The sequence below is a fragment of the Petaurus breviceps genome, unplaced genomic scaffold (assembly GCF_028583685.1).
Source record: "Petaurus breviceps papuanus isolate PSGF00001 unplaced genomic scaffold, PetGlider_PUasm1.0 76, whole genome shotgun sequence".
Classification (NCBI taxonomy): domain Eukaryota; kingdom Metazoa; phylum Chordata; class Mammalia; order Diprotodontia; family Petauridae; genus Petaurus; species Petaurus breviceps.
The window spans coordinates 51,869,368-51,891,565 of record NW_027186473.1 but is presented as its reverse complement, the minus strand read 5'-3'; the positions used below and the strand labels follow the sequence as shown (position 1 = coordinate 51,891,565).

The following is a 22,198-nucleotide window of genomic DNA, read 5'->3' as shown; positions in this document are numbered from 1 at the left end:
AAAACTGTGATATCTATGTTAAAACTCGCCAAATATTATTGTCACAAAAGGTGAGTGTCACTTAAAATCAACCTGGAAATGGTTTTTTTTTAATTATAAACCTTAAAAAGTTCAGTCATTTCAAGATTTTCTCTGAAACAAAGACCCATCAGACTTTGGTACCAATATTCTGCAGATATTCTATTGCTACGAGCCATGGAACTGAGATCAAGAATCACCCAAAAGGCAAGGGAATGGCACATAATAGATACAAACCAGCAGCTACAATATACCCCAAAAAAAGAAAACCAGTAACAAAAAACACAATAAATGTATAAATATATGTGCAGCAGCTCTTTTTATACTTGTAAAAAAGTAAAAATTAAGTGAGTATCCACCTCTTAGGGAATGGTTGAAGAAATTGTGGTATAAAATTGAAACAGAATGTTGTTATGCCATAAGAAATGACCAAATGAACACTTTCAGAGCAAACTGGAAAGATACATATGAATGGAACAAAAGTGAAGGGAGCAGAATCAGGGGAACATTTATACAATGACAAAGACATTGTAAAGAAAAACAACTGCAAAGGACTTGAGAATTCATATTGATGCAATGACAAACTATGATTGCCGGGGTCCAAGCCCAAGAATGTTAGAAAGGTGCCAGATTAAAAACGCTAAATGAAATATAAATTTTATTATGTGGCCAAAGTGAAATTTGGTTTATATATGAACATTTGTTGAGGGTTGTCTTTTTCTTTTCTTTTTTATTGTTCAATTGAAATGGTAAGGTTATCAAAAAGAGAAAATAAATGTTTTCTTTATAAAAATAACAAAATTAATTAGAAAAAAAAGTAGAAGCTGAAAAGAGGAGGCGGGATAGCAAAGTAGAATCCATTGAAATCGCATTTAAGGACCTAGGTTCAAATCCCAGATTTTATTAGAACTGTGATCTTGGGAAAATCTTTTAATCTTCCAAGGCCTCAGTTCCTTCATCTACAAAATGAAAATTCTGGACTAAAAGACCTTTGTGGTCACTGCCAATTCTAAATCTATTGTCCCATGATCCTAAGATGGGATATAAAAGCTAGACCAAAAATTTCACTGCTATTCAGGAAACGTGAAAAAAGAACAAAACATTTCTGGGCGGCTACCCTGTGTTAGATTTATTTAAAGATATGAATAAGAATCACCTAAAATGGACAGGAATAGATGAATTGTGATTTGTCCCACTGGAAGGAGTACCCATAGTGATAAAATCAAAGGTCCATTAGACTATTTCTGAAAGAAACAAAACAAACAAACATAAAACTATGTGCTATGTCTATTAAGAGGAGCTTGTAGTAATGAGTTAAAGAAAGCAGAGGGAGATCACTGAAGTCTCAAATATTCCAAGATCAGAAAAGTCAAGGGAAAGGGATACTATATTATTCAATAAATTTCACAAATCAAAGAACAAAAATGTTCATTTAATTTAGTACAACTGTAGAGGGAATTTTTCCTAATTATCAAGTCTAATAATTACTGACATTAGGATCTGTCAATCAAACTAAAGGAAATGCCAATAAACATGAATGAAAGGGTAGCAATGGAATTCAGAGGGAAACTTCTTCAATCTTCTTCTGACCCTCAAATTCACATCATGCAACTGTACAAATAAACGAAGTGAAAGAGTGTCACTTCTACATTTGTCCTTCAGAGAGCCACCTTCTGATTGCATAATGCTCAGCAGAGCTATGTATGACAAAACTCATTTGGATATGGCCTCTTTCCTGCATTTCCTGATCCTCCCCAGTTCCTAGTGGTCTCTCCCTAATGAAATCACATTGTATTTATTTATCTGTGTAGATGCTGTTACACACACACACACACACACACACACACACACACACACACACACACACACCCCTTCTTGACCCCAAGTAAGATGCATCAGCTTTAAAAGGCAGAGACTTCTGTTACTGTCTTTGTATAGCCCAGTGACTAACATAAATGCTTAACAAACACTTGTATAATTGCCTGTGACTGTTCAGTTCTTATTTAGTGGTATCAAACTCTTTATGACCCTATTTGGGGTTTTATTGGCAAAGATACTACAGTGGTTTGCCATTTTCTTCTCCAGTTTATTTTACAGATAGGGAAACTGAGGCAAAGAGGATTAAGTAACTTTCCCAGGGTCACACAGCTAGTAAGTGTCTGAGGTCACATTTGAACTCTGCCTCCAGGCCCTAGCACTAACCACTGCATCACCCAGCTGCCCATATTGATGCACTAAAAAAAGGTAAGCATTAACTTCTAATAATTAAACATATTCAACAAGTATTTACTAAGCCTCCTTTATGTTACTTATATTGTAGACACAAAGATAAAAACAGCTTCTGCCCTCAATGAGTTTGCATTCTACATGTGGAAAACAACATATATAACAGATAAGTAAATACAAAATAAATACAGAGTAATTTTTTTTTTTTTTATTAAGCAATCGGGGTTAAGTAACTTGCTCAAGGTTACATGGCCAGTTATTTCTGGGTGTGGTGCTGAGTGTTTGAGCCGGGGATTCGATCTCCAGGTCATCCCAACACTGGAGCCAGTGCTCTTACTCGCTGAGCCACCTGGTGTAGCAGCAAGCACCCCAGTATCCCCAGGGTGGCTGCCAATACATGTTCTTGGATCTGCTTTGATAAAGGAAAGCAACTCAAAATGGATTAACAATCTTACTTTAATCAGTCAAACATATATCGTTTACCTAGTTCAGGGGAAAAAGGTCAGCACCCCAAACTTCAGAGTATATAGACAGAATTATAAAGACAAATAAACAGATCAAGCAGACAGTTTTCCAAACTGTCCAACCATTACATCCATACCAAATCAACATGTGGGTTTTTCAAAGCCAGGCGGCTCTCAACAACGGCTTCCCAGAGTTTCATCTGATCAAATCACAGAACACTTCTCAAAGTGAACCCCAAAACAAAGCCTCAAATCAGGGTTTATATAGCCTTCTCCTGGCTCAGAGAATGTAACAACCCTCAGGACCCACTGGCCAATCAAAAAGTATCTACTGAAAAACAAGCCTCCCAGCCCAGGCTCCAGGTGCACTTTAGCCTAGGGGCAGGGAAGATCTTTAAATTTGCATTTCCATTACACTTGGCCACCCAATACAGAATAATTTTTGAAGAGCAGGGTGGGGAGAGTGCTAAAACGTGTGCATGTAATTTGTAACAAATGTAAAACAAGAGCAACTGATACAAACATACTTCGAAATTTACAAATGTCATTAAAAATGAAGTATGTTACTAGTCATGGATACAAAGGATTTGTAAAAGATGGTGAGAAAAATTCTGTGAATCCTTAACTAGCTTTTGTAATTAAAAATAAAAAGATGAAGCAACCCTAAAAAAAACGCTAAATTGTGCACAGAAATGAGTCAGGTGTAAAAGTACATCATGGCAGGTCAGTCACTGTCAATTAGGGAACAGTCGCTGCAGCTTTATTTTGACTTCCAGAAATGTGTCCTATTTTCCAGACATCCTGGTTATAGAGAGTGGATAATTTCCAAGCTCTCTCCTTGATTAAAATAATAATAATAATGAATCAAAAGAAATTGGATTTATCCCTGATTGATTCATTTGCACATTAACTCATCAAAATCTATGGTTTAACTCAATCTCTGACCACCCCCCCCCCCCCAAAAAAAAATGTGTTTTTCCCCCTATGGGGGTAAAAAAAAAAGAACTGAGTTTTACCTCTCCACTTTGCAGCTGCCACCTAGTTTCAGTTCCACAGAACAAAATGCCCCTCCTAAGAAAAGCTCATCACTTCTAAATTCACCAGCATGCTGCTAACTCTAGCCTCAACTGACACCACTCTCCCCTCTGGCTGGAAGGTGGTGTACTAAACTTCTCCCAATGCTTTTCTTTATGAGGGCACAACTAGAGGCTTAAGTCACTCTACTTTGTATCTGCTGCTCTGCCTAGTTTCAACTCCACAGAACAAGAAGCCCCCATGCCAAGCAGCCTCTGGTGTCCCATCTTCTCCCCCGCAGCTTTCTTGCCTCTTTCAGTGTATTTTCTTCCCCTTTAGATTATAAGCTCAATGAAGGCAGAAACTGTCTTCCTTATTAATTGTATGCCCAGAGTTTAGCATAGTGCCTAGCCTTTAGAAGGAACTTTAAAAATTCTTATTGAAAACATAAGCCTCAGTGATAGCAAAAAAAACAAACTGGAAACCACATGAAGGTCTAGCAGTCTGGGTATGGATGAATGAATTGTAATATATAACCTTAATGGAATGGATATGAATATATCAGATACCTATATTCTTATCAAAACATAAAAATTAACCAATATGAGGAATATATAGAAAAAAGGGAAGATGGTGATAAATCAATTCAGCATGAAGACATGAGTCAAAAACCCAAAATATAAAATGACTATGATCATGTAAATCAAAAGAATACTAAAACTAAACTCAGATTAAATGCACTGACCAATCTGTCCAGGAGAAGACACAATATGAAACTTCTCTTCACTGGGTACAGGCTTGGGAAAACTATGGAATATTTCATATGCTATCTGACACAATATAGCAGGACTATCCCCTCCTTCGTCTTGGACATGACAACTCTCTGCACAGTCAAAAAATGCATTTTTTTTTCTTGTTCACTTCATCATATTGCACACTCATGCTAAGTTTGTAGGCCACTAAAACCCTCAGATCTTTTTCCAGGCTATCTAGTCATATATTTCCCCATCTTTTACTCAAGATGTTTCTTGTGAAGAAATAAGACCTATTATATGGCCTTTTCCAAAATAGTAGCTGTTTCAAACAAAGATGAGAACTATCCACTCTCTTCCTGCTGGGCCTGCATACCCAGAACAGCAACATAACAGCTGTCTCTATTATGGGCATTATAGGGAGAGATCCAGCTAGAAAAGACCATGCAGAAAGGATAATCTCTAATGCTGAATCAATCTTCAATACTTTTTGAATCACCAGTGGATTATGAGTTTGAAGACTTAGGTTCAAAATCCTTCTTCTGTCATTTCCAAACTCTGTAACCTTGGCCAAATGATTTCACTGCTCTGGACCTCACTTTCTTTCATCTGTATAAATGTGGGTTAGTAGAGGAGATCTAAATTCCTTTCCAGCACTAAATCTATTATTTTCTAATTCATCTACTATTAAGGGGTTAATCAGAAATGAGAAACCAATGAAAAGCAATCTCATTATGTCAAGGATGTGATCATTTTCATAATGATCAGGGAAGGTTTTCTCTATACCACATAGGACAGAGTTTGTAATTAGTTTTACCAAGGCATCACATCCCTTCTTAAATATGGCCACCTGTCAATCTGCCTTCCAAAAGCCACCATCCAAACTATGTGCTCCTCACAGCCTTAAACATTTCAGTGAATTTAGGATAAATCCCCCCTTTGGCTGGTTTGGTGAAATGCTTCTTAGACAGCCCAGCTTACCTCCTACACAGTTAAAGTTTCAAAGAGGGCTGTAGAGAGAATGACAGCTGCTTGAATTCTGAACTACAAATTAAAATAAATGCTATGGGAAGGGAAGAAAACATACACATGCCACAGGAATCAAATCTTTCAAGATTATTTTTCTTCCTGCTACTAAATTTTAATTACATTCCATGAACTTCTTTTCATCATGGAAGGAGTTGATATTTATGGTTTTGAAAAGAGTTCGGTGAGATTCTTTTTTTTCTTTTGAAAAAGGAAAAAAAAAAGTTCATCCCACATAGAGAGGTTCAGTCAAGAACATGCACAGTGTTGTTGTATCCCATGTGACTTAGGTTTTGTGGCTCACAGAGACAAAGCCTCCCAAAAGGCCTCTGGTGAGATTCTAAAGCAAGGGAGTCATGAGAGCACCAGGATGCCATTTTAACAGCAAATTCCTCGCTGCAGCTTAGAACATACTTGTCTCACCACCCCAAAAGCAAACTGAGAAAGAGTTAGATTTCCCTACTTGGGAAGATTTGGGATTTCAGCGGGGTAGATTCTGTCTCCACTGATCAAGACTAAAGCCCTCTTTTGTTGTTCATCTGTTTTGAGTCGAGTCTGACTCTTCATGACCCCATCTTGGCAAAGATACTAGAATGATTTTCCATTTCCTTCTCCAGCTCATTTGACAAATGAGGAACCTGAGGCAAATAGGTTTAAGTGACTTCCCCAGGGTCACACAGCTAGTGAATTCTGACGTTGGATTTGAATTCATGAAGATGAGCCTTCCTAACTCCAGGCCTGGCATTCTACCTACTGTGCCATCTAGCTACCATTAAAGTCCTCTATAACTCTTCATTTTGGGATCTATATTTTCATAGGACCATAAATTTAGTGCTGGAAGGGACTGTCAAAATCGTGGCCTGAAAGAGCACTGTCTAGGGGGAACCACCAGATTAAAATGTTGGGAAATATTTAACAAAGAAAAAGAAAAATACAACAGAACATAAGAAACCACGTGTCTAAATTAATATTCCAAACACAGGGTTCTTTAGGTACTGTTTAGTGGCCCTGATTCAATTTGATTTTGACACTACTGATATCTGGTCCAACTTCCTCCTTTTACAGAGGAGGCAGCTGAAGCAGAAAGTAATTAGCCAGCTCACCCAGGACCACAAGGCGGCAACTGGCAGTCAGGTTCCCAACCCAGGGCCTGTGAGGCCATATCCAGCACACTTCCTACTGTACCACCAAAACTAAAGAGATCTGCAGCTTGGTAAGACCTTGGAGATAAAATCTAACCTCCTCATTTTATGGAGATTCATGGAGATGACCTGCCCAAGGACATGCATATGGTAAGCAACAGGGCTAGGATTTGACCCCAGGACCTCTGACTTCAAATCTATTTCTCTTTCCATTATACCAAACTACTAAGCCAACAATTGCCAACTAGACTAATGGTGAATCCATTCACAGAATAATATATAAATTTTTTTTTTCTGAAGGGATTATAAGATGCCTTAGTGCTGAAGAAGCAAATATATTACACTAGACAGATATGCTACAGGGAAGGGGGGCTTAAAGAAAAGTGGAGAGAAAGGAGAAGGGGCAGGAAATACTCACAAGACACCCTAGTGGCTTCTCTACTTCCTTAACTCTAGACATAATCAACAAGAACAAATCAAATTCTAATTTGTAGCATTTGCTATTTTCCAAGGTGTACGTGCTCACAAAGGAAATATATCAATCAGCCCTGTGGTTCAAGTTGGCTCTAACACAGCCTAGAACTAGACCTTTTATCTCTAAGCCTCTACCAAAAAGGAAAAAAAAAAAAAAGGAAGGGGGTAGGGACAGGGAGTAAGGAGATGGACAGACAAAAGCTTATCAGTCTACTATGGCACCTGCATGACAAACTGAAAAGATAATTCTAAGATGACATTTTTAACATGTTATTTGTAGAACTACTGGAACCCTAACATCAATCCCAATGTTGTAGCCCCACTCTTTGTCTATGGGTTTTAATGTCCTGGTAATATTTTAGGGAACGCAAACACCCACTGGCCAAAGCAGGCTCTTGTAGGAACCACTTTCCAAAAAATTCCCTTTGTAGATGGAGGCTAACAGGCATATGTCAGTGATTTCCATCAGCAGAATTAATAGTTTTCAGGATGTCAAACTGTGTTTGAGATGTGTCCATGCAAGAATGTGTTAGGATAGGAGCGGTGCAAAGTTTCCTTATGAATGGCTTTTTTGAAAAGGATAGGGCAGGGGCGGCCAGGTAGCACGGCGAGTAAGAGCACTGGCTCCAGTATCAGGATGACCTGGGGATCGAATCCAGGCTCAGACACTTAGCACCCACCCAGAAACACCTGGCCGTGTAACCTTGAGCAAGTTACTTAACCCCAATTGCCTAGGGGCGGCCAGGTGGCTCAGCGAGTAAGAGCACCAGCTCCACTGTAGGGATGACCTGGGGATCAAATCCGGGCTCAGATACTTAGCACTACTCCCAGAAGTAACTGGCCTTGTAACCTTGAGCAAGTTACTTAACCTTGACTGCTTAAAAAAAAAAAGAAGAAAAGGAAAGGATAGGGTTCTTCTTCCAGAAGGGATGAGATCTTAGACCTCAGCTCCACCTAGTTTTGTAACACACTCTTTCCACGAACATGTATAATGTTGATACTCATATATTCCTGGACTTACCTTCCAATAGGAAAGCCAATGTAATAAGAAGACTGACATTAGAAAAGTATGCATGGATGTTGGGAGGGCTTGGGGAAGTGTCACATCATCAAGGGCTACCAGAGAAGCAGGTAATGTCCACATAACACAGGATTTGGAGAAAAAATACTTACCAGCCACTTGACAATGGGTCATGTAATTTCTCTGAGCCTAGGTTTCCTCATCTATATAATGGGAATAATTATGTTCGTAATACCTGCTTCAAAGGATTTTATGGAATGGGTTAGATAAATGTGAACTATAATTATCATTATTATCCCCAAAAGCTGCAGAATAATTGCAGATTCAAGAAAAAGTCCTGTGGCAAAAGTAATGAGATTGAGAATAAATAATGTTCACAATTTTACTTATTACCCTTCCAAAGAATGTTTGGTATTCTGGCCTTCACTAAGGGAAAAATCTATTTGGCTACTGGAAAAACTGAATCCCCTACATTGACTAGTCACTTTCGAAGGGTCAGTTCTGCTTTCACTCTTTCTGATCTATGAACAACTATCAATTTCTCCTATATATTATGTTCATCTCTTCTCTATTTTCAATGCTGACATTCCCACACTGAGCTGCTTTTACTTCACATCTAGGTTACTTTTAGTCTTTTGGGAGATCTCTCTGAATCCTGGTTGCTGTCCAAAATTAATCCTGGACACTCTTGCCAGATAAAAGATTTCTTACATGTGAACCTTTCATCATACCACTACACTGCTCAAGAATCTTCAGTGGCTCCCTATTGCCTCTAAGAATAAATACAAACACCTCAACCTCACACTGTGAACCCTCTATAAACTGGTTACAATCTGTCTTCTAGAAATACCTTACATTACTCCCCTCCAAGTAAGCACTCTGGGCTCCAGCAAAACTGGTCAACAAGTTGTTCCTAACATTCAACACTGCATCTCTTGCCACTGTGAATTTGCCAAGTCTAGAATACACTCCTTCTTTACTTCTACCTCATGGAGTCCTCTCATCCTATTTCAAGTCTCAGATGAGGCCCCTAGCTCCTTTGGAAAGCCTTCCCAGGTCTCGCTAGTAATCACTGAGTCTGTTCTCTTTTTCCTCAAATTACTTTCTGTTTTCTTATAGAAGCTAACTCTCCTCAGTGCAATGCCAACTTCCTAAAAGCAGGAATGGTTTCATCCTGCACAGAGTCAGCACCTAATGTTTGAATGGAATTTATTTCTGTATTTCCCACCCTCAAGCTCAATGTTGTGCCAGTATCAGGAGTGCAGTAATTATGTGTCCAGTGAGGCCCTTCTCTAAATATATTTATACACAATTTTTTAAAAAGGGGGCAAGAAACACCAAATTCATAATGATAACAAAGTCTTATCCCCTAAGTCAATGACATAAGTTCTATGTATTTGTTCTTTTCCTCATTTCTAGTAATACTATGATAATTAGATGAAAAACATTGTTTTGGTCCATGTTAGACATGTAAAGTATGTACCAGTCACTGTGCTACCACTGTTTCCTAATTATTCCAATTTCTCATTCATAATTTCCCTGAAAAAAGAGTGCCACGCCTTAAAAATACATTTTTGTTTTAGTGTAGCACATAATCGCAGCTTAATATATGTTTGCTGACTGAGTCAGTGGAATTAGTCCGCAGAGATAACCTGAGCACGTACCACTTGGAATTCTAGAATTATAGAGAAATGATCTACAGCTGAGCAAAATCACACACCAAAACCAAAGAAAACGTCCATGACCTCAGGAAGGAATGAGCTCTTCCTGGCTCATCCGGCTCATTGTGGCCATAGCATATATTAAAAAGCATCTATTTGCTGCGCAGAGCCTGTGCTTAGCCCTATGCATGTAACTCAGAGCAAAACACATGGCACTCGAGGTGTTTCACCTTAGACGACCAGGACCAACACTTATAGCAAACTACATTAGTACAACTACCAGGTGCCTCCTGGACCGCATGGGAAACTCACTCAAGCAGTTGTAAACCTCAGGCCAAAATTTTCTAGATGATCCATGTTTATCCTGGAGAAGATAACATTTAGGGCAGATCTGACAAGTATTTCAAGTATTTTAATGGCAGTCTACTAGAAGGTGGATTTTATTTGCTCTGCTTGGCCCCAAAGAGCAGAACTAATTCAATTCAATTTGATAAATATTTACTAAGTGCCTACTATGTGCAAGACACTGTGCTAAGTGCCTGGGAAACAAAAAGCGTCCAAAGATAGGAGCTTACAATCTAATGGGGGAAACAATGTGCAAACATATCTGAGTATAAAGCAAGTTATATACAAGATAAATAGGAAATAATTGATAGAGGGAAGGCACTAAAATTAAGAAGAGCGGAGAAGGCTTCCTGTAGGAGGTGGGATTTTAGTTGGGAAAAGAAGCCAGGGAGTCAGAGTGGAGGGAGGGCATTCCAGACATGGGGGACCGGAGAGAACAGATATAAAGAGACCCAACATTAGAACTCTCCTAATGTGTAATGTGCTGCCTTTTAAGTTCCCTTTCACTGGAGGTCTTTAAGCAAAGGTGGGATGATGACTTACTGGCTATACTATATATAGGGTGGTAATAAATAAAACCCTTATTTTTACATGAGGGTTGAACTAGATGGCCATTGGGGTCACTTCCAACTCTAACACTCTCTAATAACACCCCAAACAGAGTTTAGTGTGGTGAGCATGAACAGATCTCAGGTCTAGAATAAGAGATTTTGGTTCTAATCCTGGAATGACACTAGCTACTGAATTTACTTTGGGCCCATCCCTTGCCTTCTCTTGGCCTCATCTAAATAACCCTTCAGTGACATTTAAGGGTCTGTCCTTGTCTCACTGTGTTCTTTTCCCTTGCTTCAGCAATGACAAGATGTTCTTCTTATTACCCTCTACAAAGCCCGAACCTAATGGACATATTGTCCTTTTCTACACACTCTCTTCTAATGTTTGATGTATATTTAAAAAAATGTATTTTGTATCCTTAAGTTGTAGGAGTTGTAATTGAAAAAGATGGTTCCCTAGCTGGTCCAACTATTTAATAAAATTCTGAACAATATGACTTGCTAACTACAGAACAGTCTTTATTCCAAGGCAATCTTTTTACCTCTAAAATGAAGGGTTTAACAAGGAGTGGGGAACCTGTGGCCTTGATGCCACATGCGACCCTGTAAGTCCTCAAGTGCAGCTCTTTGATTGAATCTAAACTTCACAGAACAAATCTTCTTCATAAAGACTTTGTTCTGTAAAACTTGGACCCGGTCAAAAAGTTGCACTTGAGGACCTAGAGGGCCACCTGCGGTCTTGAGGCCACAGGTTCCCCAGCCCTGGTTTAAACTAAATCATCTCTAGGGTTCATTCAGCTCCAAAATTACATTATTCTAATAATTAATACAAATGAGGATAAGCACCCTGAATTCTGTAATGAGTTTTCATGCAATATGCAACACGAAATAAAAATTGTAACATAACCATACTTGCTAATTTCTTGTTATATCTGGGCCATTTGGTTAATGTTTAGAGAGAGGAAGAATTTATTTCAAAAAGTAGAAGCAAAGATTTTCCCTCTTTCCCCACCTTTGGATGGGACAGTGGATGGAGTGAGTTCTAGATCCAGATTCAAGAAAACGGGATCAACTCCCTTCTCTGCCGTTCACTAGCTATGTGACCTAGGACAAGCTAAGTGAGCTTCAGTCAACTCCCTAGGACTTAGCTACTAAGACACAGACAGGTTGCAATCCGCCCAAGTGAAGAAGTTTTCTCTCACTGATAAGATCATAGATTCTTTAAGAATTCGTGATTTATGTGACTAAAACATAGAAAAAATTCATTCCACCTCCATTTGAGTCATTTGCTAGGTATTGGGGAGACTTGCAATAAATACTACATAGCAGCTTATATCTTAAAGGAACAGGTTCTAGGGATATGCATTTGTGGAATGCACAAATACTACATGCATATTTTCTTCTAGTCATGTCACCTCTAGTTATGCTTACCAATTAAGAACAAAAGAGTATAATGAGAATGGGATGTGAAGAAACCCGGCCTTTTTTTTTTTTTTTAACCATCTCTCGGTTAGTGGCTCACACACTGTCAACATCTATTTGGGTGGCTCCATAAATACCATTTTACAATAATAGATTCAATCAATTTCTCCTCTGTTCTGGAGTTTGGGTAAACAGTAAGTGCAGTATCACTGTATCAAACGGAACTAGATGATGTCTATGGATAAGGGGATTCAATTCAATTCAACCAGAATTAATTTAAGCATGAAATCTCAGTCCCTACAAGGAGCTTATTATATTCTACTGGAAAAGATAAATACAAAAGCTATGCAAAGTTACACTTTACATTTATAAACTTTGTATTTATATTATAAAATAAATATTTAAATCATAACACAAAGTTTATATTTAGTTTTTAAAAATTCAAGGATTGGAGTAGAACATTAACAAATGGTGCAGTTGGAAGAGGTATTGACCAAGAAGTAGCACTTTAGAAGTCTTTAAGGGAGCGAGGTAGAGATGAGAAAGAACAGCACTGCAGTCAGTGGGCACAGCCAACAGAAATGCATGGAGGCAGTAAATGGAACGTTGCATGGGGGGAGCAGCAAGCAGGCCACTGGCTTTAGTTGGAATGAAGAAAGTGTGAGAAGGAATGACAGGATATCAATCTAGCAAAGTAGTTAGGGGTCAGATTGTAAAGTGTTTTCAATGCCAAAGAGGGGTACATATATTTTATCCTACATAAAACAAGGAGCCACTGAAGCTTCATAAGTAGAGGAATTTAAAATACATATATACATACACACACACGTATGTGTGTGTGTGATTTCACTAAAGATTTAATAACTGCTATACTATGGTATATATACTTGGTACATATGGTAAATATACTTATGGTATAGTGTATAGTAAATATACTTAATTATGGTAACTGAGTTCACACAAATTAGCAATAAAAATCTTCGTAAAAATGTTTCCTAAATTCTTGATAATCACCAAATTTCCATTTACAAAGAAAATCAATATTCTATTAGAGTGCCATAAATTAATATTCAAACATCTATTAAGAAACCATCACAAAGAGAGAGAAACAAGTTTCTTTGGCCCAAACAAGTTGTTGTTTTGGGTTTTTTTTTAAGCAATTGGGGTTAAGTAACTTGCCCAAGGTTACATGGCCATACAGTAATTTTTTTTTAAATAAAAGTTCTCAGGGCGGCTAGGTAGTACAGTGAATACAGCACCAGCTGGAGTGAGGAGGGCCTGAGTTCAAATTCGACCTCAGACGCTTAACACTTACTAGATATGTGACCTTGGACAAATCACAACCCCAAATGCCCTGCCTTCCCCACTCTGAAAAGCAAATAAATAAAAGCTCTAGATACACAAATGAAAATCATAACTGTCCCTATTTTTTTTCTTTTCCATTTGAAACTGTTTCAGTTCTTTATAGAAAGCCAAAATCATACTGAAGCTTATATGGAAAAACAAGCTGGCAAGACTGCTAAGGGATATGGTTAAAAAGAAAACTGATGAAGGGGATCATGAGCTCCTCAGCTTTCAAACATGCTACAAAACCATCTGTTACTGGGAGAAATAGATTCAATGGATAGAAATTGATATACCAGACATCCAACTAAATATGTAAAAAAAAATCATTGTCTGACAAGGCTTAGAAAATAAAAATTAGGGAAAAGATTCATTATTTAACAAATGTATTTAGGAAAATTACACATCACTTTGACAGGAAAGGAATTTGGACCCATACCTTGTGCCATATATTCAAGTTAATTAAAATTAAATAGTAGAAAATGGAATGTATTCTTAATTATTGAGGAGGGGTGAATTTTTTGAGATTCAAGAAAATAAATTATTAGGAACAACATAGATATACCAAAAATGTATTATTGTTTTTTAACTTCACAAAAAAAGAAAGAATGCTTGAGCAAAGCATTTATGGTAAGTTTAATAAATAAAAACTTGATATTTAAAATACTTAAGGAATAATCAAAACCTCGGTATCTACAACTCATAGTTGAAAGACATGAAGAGAATTTGCAAAAGAGGAAAAATTATTAATAGCCACTGAAAAATGTTCCATTTCACTATAATCAGAGATTAAAATGAAGATAACTTCGATATATCATCTCAAATCCTTCAAACTGGCAAAATATAATATCAATGGAATTTGAAGGCAGGATTGGAGAAAATAGATATACGTATTCAATGTTGGTGTCATAAATTCTAGACTCTAGAGAGCAACATGGCTATACAAAGTAAAACCAATGAAAGTAATCGTACCCTTTGACTTAATATTTCTATTATTAGAAATATGTCTTTCCCCTGGTGCATGATATAAAATTGCAAGTAAAGTCAAAAAGCATTTATTAAGTGCTTACCATGTGCCAAGAACTATGGCAAGTGCTAAGAATACAAAGACACAATCCCTGCCTTCCAGGTGCTTATGTTCTAATGAAGGAGATACCATGTCAACAGCATATATATATATATATATATATATATATATATAATACTATGAAACTGGAGGCAACATCAGAGACAAGGCCAGAATGGGCTATGGGAAAGGTTTCTTCCCTATCATGGGGAGTTAAGTGTTTGACCTGATTCTTGAAGGAAGCCAGGGATGCCAGGAAGTAGAGATAAGGAAGGAGAACTTTCTAGACATAGGGGACAGCCAGTTAAAAGACAAGAAGTCAAGAGATGGAATGTTGTTTGAAAGGAACAGCAAAAAAGCCAGTGTCCATGGATCACAGAATACACAGAAAGGAGTAAAGTGTAAGAAGAATGGAAAGGTTGGATCCCATCAGCCTTGGTATGCTACCTCATCACTACTTTCCGCCTCTCCTGATGGGAGGATGGGGACATGAACGCCAAACCTCCACTTAAGGAGAGAAGTCAGCTAGGATATCTGGTTTCTCACTTGTATGCACTACTTTGAGCTTTCTGTGGCTGACTGTTTCATCATGCCTACCATGTTGGCATACATCTCTCACACTTCCTGCTTTCTTTAGTGTGGCTTCTTCCTAAATTTGACTGTAAATTCCTTGAGGGCAGGAATTGTCTTTCTCTTTTTATATTTGCTTCCCTAGCACTTAGCACAGCAGATGGCACAGAGTAAGTGTTTAATAAATATTAATTGACTTAATTGACCAGGAAGGCATCAGAGAGTGAAGGACTTTAAAAGCCAAAAGATTTTCTATTTGACCTTGGAGATAACTGGGAGCTCCTAGAGTTTGCTGAGCAGGGGAATGACCAGGTCAGACCTGGTTTTCAAGAGGATCACTTTGGCTACTCTGTAGGAGATGGCTTGGAGCAGGGAAACCAGTAAGAAAGCTACTGTAGCAGTCCAGGTGTGAGCCCATGAGTTCCTTCACTAGGGTGCCAGGTGTCTGACTGGTAGCATCAGCAGTTGCAAAGCATTTATATAATACTTACCACATGCCAGAGTACTTTCCTAAGTGCTTTACAAATACTATTTCATTTAATCCTTACAACAATCCTGTGAGGCAGGTCCTATTAATATATTCATTTTTACAGTTGAAGAAACTGGGGCAAACAGAGGTTAGTCAATTTATTCAAGGTCACAAAGTAAGCAAGGTGAGATTTCAACTAAGGTCTTCCTGACCCCAGGCCCAACACTCTTGCCACTGTGCCACCAAGCTGCTCTGAGAAGAGAAACGTTTCTGTATCTGAGATGTGGTGAAGGCAAAATTGAGAGGACCTGACAAAAGACAAAATATGGGGGCAAACAGAAGTGAGGAACTGGAGATGATATCTTGGTGGCAAATCTGGGTAACTAGGAGAATGATGCTGCCTTCATCAGTAACAGAAATTCAGAAGAGGTAGGGGGAAATACAGTGAGTTTAATTTGGCATATGTTGAGTTTAAGCTTGTGGAGAGATCAAAAGGTTTGGAACAGCTACTAACATGCAGAGAGTCAAATTGTAGAAGCAAAACAAAAAAAAAAACTGGAAATGATCTAAATGCCTAACAATATGGGAATGGTTAACTAGGGTGTGTTAATGTCATGGAGCACTTTATAGGAATTGAGATGGACAAACAGGAGGAATAAAAAGACCTGAGATCTTTGTGGAAAAATAACCACAAGAATATAACACATACTAACTATACTCTTAGGAGGAAAGGGAAAAGAGAATGGCCAAAAAGTCCAGCTGGAGATTTAGAGAAACGAACAAAAAAAAGTGTTATGATAATTTACCAATGGAAATTAAGTAAATAAAACATGGTCATTAAGCAAGGGTAGTTGTTTGTATTAGTATTTGATGCTGTAATTTCATTTTTGTTTTTGGGGTTTTTTTTTTGCTTTTTGGAGAAAGGAGGGCAGGGAAATTGGGGTTAAATGACTTGCCCAAGGTCACACAGATAGTAAGTGTTAAGTGTCTGCGGCCATATTTGAACTCAGGTCCTCCTGACTCAAGGGCCAGTGCTCTATTCACTGTACCACCTAGGCACCCCTGTCATTTCATTTTTAAAAAGAAAAAAACTGTTTCCTATTTGGGACTTCCCAGTCACTGAGCAGTGCTCATGGTATCATGCTCAAGTAGCAACTTGCCTTGGCTGATAAACAGAAAATTCCCTAATGATCCATTAGCTTTTTTCAGTCCAAGATGAAAAAACTCAAGATGCTTTTTAATATGGCCTCCTGTTCTCTTTTTCATATAGGATCACCAGATTCTGCTCACTTTCACGGTTTTCAAAACAAATATATTCCCCAAGCAGATCACTTAATAAATACCAAGTTTTTAAAATGTCACCCAATATTTGTCCTCAGAGCACACAGTAGAATATATACTTGATATTTATTTACAAACATTTTTATGACACAATATATTTCCTGGATTTCACAGATCTAAACCTTGAAGAAGGCTCCCTAATCCTTACCTTGGCCTATTTTCAGTAAGAGATGTTATTCCAGTATAAATTTCTTTTAATACTCATGTACAATGGACACTATCTAATAAAGATAGTTATACCCACATTGGCTAATTAACCCAAATTAGCCAACATAAAATAAATTATTTTTCCCGGGCCCAGATAAAAAAAAAAACACCTAAAATAGTAAAAGAGCTGTTGGAAACCTTTGGGTTGATTAGGTTAGTAGACAATGAGACTATTCAAATATATATTTAAGGCCTAGTTGGCAAAAATAGATTTTAAATACTTTGATAACTGAGTGCTACTAAGCAGAGTTTTTTTGTCATGCTAAGTTAGTTTTCTATATCTCCCCCTCAACAAATCTTGACCAAGTTTCAAATCTCCATTTGATACTTTTTTTTTTTTTTCGGACCTAACTGGTCTTCTTAGTATGTCTTCCTGGTGAAAATGAGAACGGAAGAAATTTTCACTTTTGTACTTTTTCCTCTTTTAATGATTTATCATTTACCCTTCCACAAAAGTGCATTCCAAAGTTTAATTGTGATGTGAAGGCAACTCTGGTTCCTGAAAACCGTTCAGATGGAACATAATTTCTGTTATAAGAGTTTACCAGGCTAGAATGGCTTCAAATACAGACTCCCAAAGACAAACTATGTCTCCACTGTTCCACAACCAAACTAGGAAGAACAGAGAGGGTCACTGCCAAATTGGCTACTACGTAAAGAATTTTTTGGCTGCAATAAATACAAAATAGATAAAAACACAAAATATCCCTTGGTCCTCTCTAGTCCCTTTCCACCCTTGCAGTAATAATAGCACAAAGGACAAAAAGAAGGTGGTAAGATAGATCCCATGGTTTTTAAAGCATCTACAAACAACCATGACCCTTTTAAGATGAATAATCTTTTTCCAACAACCAAGAAGCTCTGCCCAAAAGAACTGAACTCCACACGTATTAACATAACCACTACAAAGGAAGCCAAAAGTTGTAGCTAAGTGATGCATAGGCTCCCAAGTCCTCCTCAGGTAAGAAGACAAAGGCAGTGGTGGGACTGGTTCACATCTTGCAAGCAGAAAACCAACACAAAACAGTGTATGTTAGAATCCTTGGTCACCTTGCCCTTGGGAATTAATGACAACGGCAGGCAAGCAGGTCACAAAGAAGTTATGCTTAAAGGTTCTCAGGAGCTAATTTACAAAATTTCTCAGAGAGACAATTCCAAAAGAATGGGGGGGGGGGAGGAAGCATTAGCAACAACTAAACTGAATACTTACTTTCTCGCCTCTATAAAACCTGAGAATGGTCTTTGTACCTTGATGAAAAAATTCAAACAGGCAGTTTTTCTACAGCAAACAATATATCAGAGTCATATACCTGACTTATAGGTAAAGACAACATAATTATGACCTTACTATACCTACTGCTTATTGATTTATTAAAAACAATCTGCAATCTGGCTTGGCATATGATCCTCTATAAAGAATATAAAGCATCTCCTACCTATGTAAATCTGATAATAAAGTCAAGAATTTAAGGCACTAAGTGCTGGAAATACAAAGAAAGGCCAAAACAGTCCCCGTACTCAAGGGGATTTTTGACCACAGAAAATTTTATTTAATCAGTCACTGAATGCAGACTTCAATCAAGGAATCAAACAAGTAGATATATGTTATTCTAACATGGGGTAGTGTCACGGAAGATGTCCTATAGATAGCCCAAAAAATAAAGAGGGATTTCTGATGAAAAGCTAGGATCTCAAAATAGTCTGATTTGTAGATGATACTATACTGGAGTGGGTTGCAATTTCCTTTTCCCGCTCATTTTACAGATGAGGAAACTGAGGCAAACAGGGTAAAGTGACTTGCCCAGGGTCACACAGCTAATAAGTGTTTAAGGGCAAATTTGAACTCAGAAAGATGAGTCTTCTTTACTCCAGGCCCAGTGCTCTACACACTGTACCACCTAGCTGCCCTACTTACACTGGTACACTCAAATTAGTTTTTAAAAGAAGAAAACAATAAACAAAAGACTCTAGTACACTGTGTGCATCTCTTATTAAGAAATAATTGTAGAAAGATATGAACAAAGAAAACTTTTAAAAGATCTATAGAAGAATTTCAATCTTCATCCCTCATACTTAGGCCACAGAACCACAAAAGCATCTCTGCATAAAATGCATCAACTTGATAATGAATTCTGGTAATAAGAGGCATAAAAGGCAATTAATAGTACAAACACTCATCTAGGATCTCTAGATCAACAATTGTCCTACTGAAAGACCCCAAACCTAACTGAACTACATACATAGTTGAACTATATTCATAGTATGAACTACATACATGCATAGTAAATATACAAATAGTCTATGTGATCTAAAATGAAGAGTTTGAAAGTGATTTCTCTTCGTTTCACTTTGTAATTCACTACTTTATTTTAACATCCTTTTATGTCAAAGAGAGAGATGGCTCCATTGCCAAAACAATGGAAAAAGAGATCATAGGCTAGGCTGGCTCTAGCAATAATTTTGCAACTTACTGTGCCTATCTGGCCTCAATTTCTTCATCTGGCAAATGATCCTCTCATAATACTGTCTGTCAAGGAGGGCCAATAAAATGATTACAAAGCTTAGCAAAGTTAAAAAAAAATAGAATACCAACTAAATAATAAAAATGCCAAGAGAAATTCAAGTAGATAAATATTTGGAAACAGTTTTCTTTCTTTGAAACAAAATTACCTTATTGTTAGAAAAGTGATATCACCTGAAAATTGTAATATTTGTGGTTGGACGCAGATCTGAAACACTGCCACAGGAAACATGCGGACCATGTCAACAACGAAGACATTGGCCTGGTCTGCCAGATGGCATTGGCTTCATGCCGCTGGATCATTTTTTCAAATATCTGTCAATCTGTACATCGGTGCACATACGTATGTGTGTGTTTGTATATCAGAGTAGGTCCTGCTCAATACTCTCCAAAATACTTAAAACATATGTTTTGAAGAGCACATAAGGTTTTATTGTTGATGTTGATGTTGTTTGGTGTGGCTTTCATAAAAAGATATCTACACAAGGCAGAATCACTTGCAGATTGTCCATGCCATTCGTTTCTTTTTAGCTCTCCTACAACCCAACTTCTGATCGTTATATTCTGCTCCCCTTATAAATTTAATCCGAATTACTCTTTCCCTCAAAAGCTAATATTTTAAAATGTTTACCAAATGTTTGTCAGTGTTAGATGGAAACAAAAATTGAAGAAAACCAAGTATTTAAAATTTTCAATGTTGGAATCAGGAAGACCAGAGTTCAAATCCAGCTTCAGACACTAATGAGCTGTGTGACACTGGCACAAGTCACTTAACCCTGCTTGCTTCAGTTTCTCCATCTATAAAATGGGCTGAAGGAGGAAATGGCAAACCACTCCATTATATTTGCCAAGAAAACCCCAAACAGGGTCACAAAGAGACAGACTTTGACTAAAACTGAGCAAATGCTATCTCCTTGAAAAAAAAAATTAACATTTAAAAGCTTCCAAACTTCCAGGCAGACCATCTATGGAAGATCCATTCAATGATAGTATTACATAGGATGAGAAGGCATGGATGGATTGTAATCATCATCCACTGAGGTAAAAACACACATTGGGGTAAGATTATGGATCCAGTGATAAACAACTGTAAAGTATTATTCTTCTGAAAAATCAAGACTTGGCAGTAATGCTCACACACCTAAAAAAAATTCTATTTATCTTTGCTTAAGTTAACTGTTGAAAACACAGCAACATCTCATCTCCCCAGGATGTTAAAGCAAAGAAGATGTGTTGCGTTCCCTTGAAGACATGCCACAGAGTCAGATGTCTCGAGTTCAGTAATACTGAAGGCTTTTGTAACTTGTGTTTGTTGCAGGGGTGGCAAGTTTTGCATCTTCAGTAAACTGGAGACAGGTGATTAAACAGCGCCTTACTGTGAAGTCCAATAATAACATACTGGTTTTCATCCTCAGCCCTTCCTACCCTTGGATAGCAATCAAATATTTTCATAGTCACACGAGCTCAGAATCTTGAAAATATGAAAAATAGCATTAGAAAGGTAGGAAGTAGAACATCAGTGAAACTGAAGACTAATTACCCATTTAAGAAAAACACTTCAGAGGGCTGCTAAAAACAGACCTGCACACAAAACCATCACAGCCCTTTCTGGGAACAAATAAGAGGTATGAGGTACTATGCATGCAACCTCCAACTGACCACAGAGTTTTGACAGTCAGACACAATGAACTTCAGACTATGGCAGTAAGGACTCCATCCTGGGTCTATGAGGCCAAAAAAGGCCACAGAGCTTAACTACAAATGTCCAAGGAAGCCAGAGGGAGGAACAGCAAAAGAAGGACACTGGAGCAAACCAATGAGTCTTTCACAACGAGGCCACCTCTGAACACTTATCAAGTACATTACAGGAAAGACTCCTTTAAAGAATGAGTTAGACTAGATGGCCAGTGAGGTCACTGTTACAACTCTCAAACTCTGCTTCTTCTGTCTTAGAAAAGACCAGAACAATAAATGCTCTACTCAGTTATGCTTAATTCAAATAAGGTGCAGAAGCAGCAAGATTTTCCTGTGGGCTTTCCTGTGGGATTCTCTATGAGTGCTTTAGGAGAAGACAAAGAAGGTGCAGGTAAAACGGCATCAGACATAAAACACATGGAAGGAGCTCCCACAGTGATGAAACCAAATATGCAAATTATTTAAAAAATGGTGATAAACTCCCTTCATCCATATAAATATAACAAAGAACTGAACCCTGAAATGAAGCATCAGGCTTCTGCTTAAATTCTAGCTGTCTCTGACACCGAGTATTGTGTATCTCTGACACTGAGTACTGTGTGACCCTGGGTAAGTCACTCTCTCTGTGTCTGTTTCATTATTTGCAAAATAAGATAAACTGTATGATCTCTAAGGTGCCTTTTAGCTCTAGGTGAGAAATCTGATCATTCATTCTACTTCTTTCTCCAATTATCTCTCAGTTGTGTAATCTCAATGGAGATCATATACCTAATCTTCCAAAAAAAAGAAATCTAAATGATCCCTGGAGAGAAGGAAGGAAGGAAGGCAGAAAGGAAGGCAGGCAGGCAGGCAGGCAGGCAGGCAGG

General features: G+C 37.8%; 1 protein-coding gene across 1 annotated transcript in view; it reads right to left on the bottom strand.

Moving 5' to 3' along the window:
- Window positions 1–22,198, bottom strand: part of ARHGAP10 (Rho GTPase activating protein 10) — a 392,686-nt gene that overhangs the window by 63,053 nt on the left and 307,435 nt on the right. The window lies entirely within an intron of this gene.